Source organism: Orbicella franksi, chromosome 4, assembly GCF_964199315.1.
Source record: "Orbicella franksi chromosome 4, jaOrbFran1.1, whole genome shotgun sequence".
NCBI classification, from domain to species: Eukaryota; Metazoa; Cnidaria; class Anthozoa; order Scleractinia; family Merulinidae; genus Orbicella; species Orbicella franksi.
The window spans coordinates 24,278,581-24,286,058 of record NC_138148.1 but is presented as its reverse complement, the minus strand read 5'-3'; positions in this window follow the sequence as shown (position 1 = coordinate 24,286,058).

Here is a 7,478-nt window from a genome sequence, read left to right as displayed (position 1 = left end):
CACTTTTCTCTTACATATTGTAGTTACGTTGTTGATATTATTTTTTATTTACAAATTAACTTATCCGTCGCCACAGCAAATGGTTCGATTGAGTTCGATTACCGACTAAAGTTCAATAACAAATACCAGTAGCAGAGCCACATGCAGTCTCCGACTGCCTATTTTTTAACATATCAGAACAAGCACGAGTGCTAAAAATAAACCATATGTGCAGTAACCACACACACAAGATTATGCTTCAAGACATCGTTTATTTTAAGTTGAATAAATGAAGGGCCAAAATATTAAAAAATATCAACAAAAAGAACTCAACTTGATGTTTAAAACGGATGAGAAAACAAGAAATTGTATTATTTCTTTGCCGCACAACAAAATGCCCAACAGAAGCCGAGAAAATTGAATATGCAAAAATGAGTTATTATTAACTTTGGAGGACAAATTGAAACCAAATACAACAGAATTTCCATTCTTGTACTATAATGGCTAGCATTTGAGAAAACAATGGAAAATAAACGCGAAAGGCACATGTAAAAACCAGTAACAAATCAAGAAATCAAATAATTTCTTTGCTGTGCGATGAAATATTACAACACTGCGAAAGAAAGATTAAAGTTATAAGTCAAAAAGACTGGAGAGCATGCGTGTAGTCCATAAGTGCGGACGTGAATTTTTAGCAACAGTAAATTCGCTCTTCTCCCGTGTGTGAAATCATTGTCAAACTTGCCACAGTCAATAAAGAAAAACAAACAGGGAGACTGTGGCTCTACTGAAGAGGAGACAAATGCAGCAAAGGCCCAACAAAGAACTTAATGGTCAGGAAGAAGTAATCGGCAATATGGCAGGCAATGACGAAGCGTATGATGCTGAACCCACGCTACACGAAACATGCTGGAGGACCCTCAAAAGTCTGTCTCAAGCGTTTTTAAAGTGCCCATGACGTCAAATTTTTTGCTTTCTCATCTGATTCTCCATAACACCCAATTAACTTTCTCAAAAAAAAATTTTCGATTTGCTTAAAACACAATGTTTTTATAATTTTTTAAAGACGTTGAAATTTGCCACCATTTTGGTCCACCATTCGCACCAGTCTTCCTCGGTTTGAAGTGAGTCGTGATGTAGGTTCAGGAACACGTGATTTGGGTCATGACTTATCTGACTTGAAAACAAGAGAAAATTTTGCTTCAGAGTTGTCTACATTTAGTTGAAAATGCCGGAAAGGTACGTTGCTGCTCTTTGTAACACACGACATATGTATTTATATGCACTAAAGGTCAACTGAGGTTCCTGAACCTATGTCACAGGCATCAGTCATGTGGCCATTTTGAGCACGTTATTCTTGTGATCAGCAGCAGGGGTCAGCCGCAAGAAAATAGAATTTTTTAACTTTGTAAAAATTCGTAAAAAAATTACATTTTATCCAAATCGAAAATTTTTTTCTCAGAAGTTCATTAGGTGCACTGTAGAATTAGATGAGCAAAAATATTTTTTTGACATTATGGGCACTTTAAGGAAAACGCCATTCTCAGAGAGGACTTGACACAACTAAAGTCGTCTCTTTAATCTAAAGAGAGAGAAGTAGGTGCCCTGAAAACAGTGTTTGGGAATGTGACGAAAGCTAATGAGTTATTGAAGACTGACCTGGAAAAAACAACACTAAAACTACGGAAGCAAGAAGATGAAACCGAAAATCTGTACACAGCGCTAGGTGACCTAGAGCAGTACACCAGGAAAAACAGCCTAAAAATTCAAGGTATACCGGATCAGTGGTATTCTACAACTGAAGAGGTAGTATTAAAATTGGTGAGCATGTTAAATCTTAATGTTAATCCTAACGACATTGAGATACCACAGAAACTCAAATGCCGTGGCAATAATCCTAGCCCGATTATTGTGAGATTTCTGAGTCACAAAGTGAAAACGAGCTTATAAAAGGAAAGAGTGGAATTAAGAAATGTTAAAGTGACCGATTTATTTCCTGGCTATTCCAATGCAGTAAGCTCCAATGGACCTCGCATATTTTTCAATGAAAATCTGACAGTTTATAGATGCAAACTCATATGGAGGGGAAGGGGAATTCTTATCTACGAAAACCACTGAGATCCAGGTCCATGCTTTTGTGTCTTCCAAACTCGACCACTGCAACTCTCTTTTGTACAATGTACCAAAGTGTGCTTTAAAAAAGCTCCAGTCTGTTCAGAACGCCGCTGCCCAACTTATCACCTGTTCCCGAAAGTACAAGCACATCACTCCAATACTGAAAGAATTACACTGGCTTCCTGTTTCTGAACACATTAAATTCAAGATTATGTTACTTACCTTTAAGGCTCTTCATCAACAATCTCCTGTCTACATTCAAGATCTAGTAGCGTACTACCAACCTTCCAGAATCCTCCGATCATCACACTTATTACTTCTTAACCCCATGAATTTTCACCCGAAGACGTATGGTTCTCGAGCTTTTGCTGTTTCCGCTCCTGAACTCTGGAACAGACTACCTGTTCCTATCCGCTCATGTGACAATCTAAGTTCTTTTAAATCTAAACTCAAAACTCATCTTTTTAAGAAAACTTATTATTCTTAGTGATTTTTACTTTCCATTACTTTCTTAAATGCACATTTTTAATTATTAAGATTGGTACAGCTCATTTTGGCGAATTGTACAGCACCTAGAGCAGGCATGGATAGGTGCTATATAAATATTTATTATTATTATTAAGTGAAATGAAAAGAGATGAACTCTTGACAAGTTTCTAGACAATCGACAGGAAACTCTTTGTAAAAACATCACCGAGCAGAGATCCTGTTCTAATTTTCAGCAACTCTGATTTAGATGAATTGTAAACAATTTATCTATTTTGTTCGATAAGGCAATGCATTTGAACTAGCCATAAATAATTAAGCTTTACTCTGTAATCCTCTATATTGTCTCAGTTTTCTTTTTTCTTGATCAATTTTGAGAGGAGGGAAAGGGTGGGAAAACTTAAAAAGGTCAGTACCCAATTCGGACTTAATTGTTTTGTGTTGAGCGTTTCACATTTCTGTGCGTATTTTTTGTCTTTGTATTCTTATCTAGAAAGCCTATTTTGTATTGTAATATCTTTGTCTTGTTTTGAAAAGTGATGTCTAACAAACAAGTCTGTAAAATCATCTCTCTAAATGTTAGAGGTCATAGAAATTTGATCAAGAGGAGCAGCATGTTTACAATTCTTAAAGATCAAAATGCTACCATCTATTTTCTACAGGAAACATATTCAGAACCGAGTGATGAGTCATTCCAGAAAACTGAATGGAGAGGTGAATTTTTTTTCCCATGGCACTTGTCACAGTAAAGGAACTTGCATATTATTAAATCCTGCTATTAAAGACAGCAAAATTAAAAATTCCCTAAGCAACAACTTGGGAAGAATAGTTCTAATCAACTTAATTCTCAATGGTATGGAATTGTCACTTTGTAATATATACGTGCCTAATGATCAAGCCGAGCAGTTGTGATTCATAGAAGAGCTTAACAACTATTAGATAGACCAATCTGAATTAACGACACTGATTATAGGAGGTGACTGGAATTGTACTCTAACAAAGAAAGACAAGAAGGGTGGTTTACCTTGGAGACCAACTGGCTTCTGGAATTTGATCTTAATAACGATGGATATCTTTGATCTTGCAGATATACAAACAGTTAAACATCCAAACATAAACAAAATAATTAATATCCGTACCTATCCAAAGCCCTAAAAATGAGATCCAGAATAGACTTTTTTCTTGTAGCAAAAAATGTAACCAAATATGTCCAAAAAGTTGATATTCAATCTTTAATAGCACCCGGCCATCAGACAGTTTTTCTATCTTTGCACTGGACAAAGGAAGTCCCTAGGGGACCTAGCTTTTGGAAGTTTAAAAATGCTTTCCTGGAGGATAATAATTATGTAGAACAAATGCATCAAAGGTATTCTGGATTTCCGGAAAAGTATAAATATATTCAAGATGAAAGAATGTACTGGGAACTGCTTAAAATGGAAATTAGGTGCTTTACTATCTCGTTCGCCAAAGGAAAAGCAAAGGAAACCAAAAAATGTGAACTCATAAATAAGGACAAAATGGATAGACTTGCCAAATTATTTGTAGCAATTCTGATGTTACGTCTCTAGACGAAGAGTTGAAGCAGTATGACAATCATAAAAAGGAACTTCAACAAATATATGAGAGCAAAGGTGAAGCTGGAAAGTTTCGATCCAAATGCATGTGGGCTGAAAAAGGTGAATCTCAAAAAAAGAAATTACAGTAGGAGAGTAATTTCAGAGTTAGAAGAGGACAAGGGGGAGATAACAAAGGAGGTAGAACAGATTTTGTTAAAAATAGAAAATTATCACAGAGATCTTTACACTTCTAAAATAGATGTCACCAAGGAGCAATTCACTCATTATATAGAGCATTTAGAAATCCCTTGTCTCTTACAGGAGGTCGGTGAGAAAGCAGACGGTCTTGTAACATATGCAGAATGTAAGGAAAGCTTGGACTCTTTCATCAGTGGGAAATCCCCAGGGGAAGATGGTTTTACTGTTGAGTTTTACTCAAAGTTTTTGACCTAATTGGAAATGACTTAGTAGAGTCTCAGTGCTGCGTATGAAAATGGACAGTTATCAATCTCACAGCATAGGGGTATAATAACCCTAATACCGAAAGAAGAATCATTGCTATTAAAACTGAAGAATTGGAGACCAATAACTCTCTTAAATGTTGACTATAAAATTGCGTCCAAAGCAATAGCTAAATGGACTGAACTGATATTACCATCATTGATTCACCCGGATCAAACAGGTTTTGTGAAAGGCAAATATATTGGTCAAAATATTAGGCTTTTTTTTTGCAATAACACAAGGGAAACCAATGCTCACTTACAACACTAACTCTATTTACATTATATTGCTCTAATTATTTACACTATTTAAATTACAATATCTAAATGACTTACACTACTAACAAATACAGTTACACAACTTACACAACTAAGAAATACAGTAACGACAAGGGGCAAAAAAAAAGAATAGCTAGTTATCATTACAGCTCGAGGTTGTAGTATAGAAACATAAAAAACAGACCAAAGGCATGAGGTACATTAAAAGTAAATGAGTTATGCATCTGACAGGAGATTAGAAATGGATTAATGGGTAGGAGATAGATAACCCTATAGAAAATATAATCTAAAATATTAACTGAATCCTCATATATCCTGTAAGAGGTTTCCATTTCTTTGTGTCTCCACTTTTTGTTTCTATCTCATACTGTGATTTTAGTGTGCATATGAAATGCGTAAGATTTGGATGATCATCTTTTGTTTTAGCGAGCCATATGCTAAGAGAAAGCAGTAATTGATAAGTGCAAATTGAGAGATATCTGGCCTCAGACCCAAAGCAGTAACATTTGTCAAAGTATAATCTCTAGGAAGTAAATTTAAGTTTTTCAGCCATTCAGTAAGTTTATTCCAAAAGTGAGATGTTTGGTGGCATGACCAGAAAAGATGAATTATTGACTCAGAGGAGGTGTGACAAAAACTGCACTTTTCATTACCCTGTAGACCTATTCTAAATAAGAAGTTATTGGTTGGTACACTGATCTATGTAAGAATTTAAACTGAAACTCTATCAGCTAAATGCTCTTTGTGCATTTTTTATCTAAAAGATAGGCAGCAGTCCAAATTATGTTGTCATTTATTGGTAGGCCACAATCCTCTAGCCACTTCTTTTTACTTGACTCTGGGGTTAAACTCTTGTTACTAATCAGTTTTTTACATATTAATGTAGTTGCTTTTTTGACCTGTAAAATTCTTGTTGTAAGTGGCTCATATTCGTGGTAGGTGTTCTGTAAATCTTGAAAATTAGAATCAGTCCATAGAGACTTTACAGCCGATATTAATCTGTAGAAGCTGAGAGGGCGAGGGTCTATTTCCTGCTTACAGAGGAAATCATTTAACAAGAGAAAGTTGTTGTCTGGTCCTAAAAGATGTTTCACCCGAGTTATTCCCTTAGTGAACCAATTTTTTATAAAAACTGTTTTGTTGGCTATCTTTATTAGGGAGTTATGCCAAAGTTGTTGATCCAGAAAGTGATCTTTCGATGTTATTTCAGATTCAAAGTTAACTTCTGCCCAGATTCCTAACAGTTCTTTTAAAAAGGCATCCGATGTTGTTATTGTCGATAACGCTTACTGTTGATGTTATGAAGCAAACAAGGAAACAAAACTGCTCTGGTATATTGCTGTCCTTAGACTTTCAAAAATTTTTTGACACTTTAGAATGGTTATGCATACATCATGTTCTAAAACTTTACAACTTTGGTGACAGCTTAAGAAACCGGGTAAAGGTCTTTGATACTGATATAGAAAGTGTGGTACTGAATAATGGCTACACCACCAACTGGATAAAACCTTCTACCAGAGTAAGACAAGGATGCCCACTTTCTCCCTACTTGTTCATACTAGCTGCAGAACTTATGTCTATGAAAATTTGTCAATCCAGTGCTGTCAAGGGAATTTCGATATTTGAAAGGGAAATTAAAATCAGTCAATTTGCAGATGATACCAACCTGCTGTGTTTCTAGCTCTCTCTGGTGGAAAAAGGATTACAAATCGCAGTGGATTTTGGCAAACTCTCTGGTCTTAGGCTTAATTTTGAGAAAACTAAAGTTATGTGGCTGGGGAAGTGGTCAGGCATTAAAAACAAACCATTACATTTAAAATGGGTCAGTAGTCCAATCAGAATTCTAGGTATTTATTTCTCCTATGATGAGAAAGGAAATAATGTAATGAAGTTCAACCTTAAGATAAATGAATTGCAAACAAACTTGGATATATGGAAGTCAAGAGATCTCACGCTATTTGGGAAAGTGATGACAACCAAGGCACTTGGAGTATAATCTCTTATATATTACGCTTCAAATATCAATGTTCCAAAGGATATTATAAGTAACGTTAAAGGTAGGCTCTTTAGATTCATCTGGAAAAATAAAAGGGACAAAATAAGAAGGGAAGGACTATATCAGGATTATGAGAGGGGTGGGCTGCGTGTGACGGATATAGAAACAACGATCAAAATTCTGAGATTAGCATGGATACCAAGACTCATACAAGAGGGCCATCCCAATTGGAAATTTGTTCCAGACTATTTTTTTAATACGGCCTCCATTTTCTCCTGGGAGGCACAGTGGCCTCATGGTTAGTGCGCTCGTCTCCGGAGCGAGTGGTCTGGGTTTGAGCCCTGGCCGGGGACATTGTGTTGTGTTCTTGGGCAAGACACTTTACTCTCATAGTGCCTCTCTCCACTCAGGTGTATAAATGGGTACCGGTGAACTTAATGGTGGGGGTAACCCTGCGATGGACTAGCATCCCATCCAGGGGGTAGTAGAAATACTACTAGTCGCTTCATGCTACAGGAACTGTGATAAGCTCCACCCTAATGGGCCACTTGGCTCGTATGCAGACTT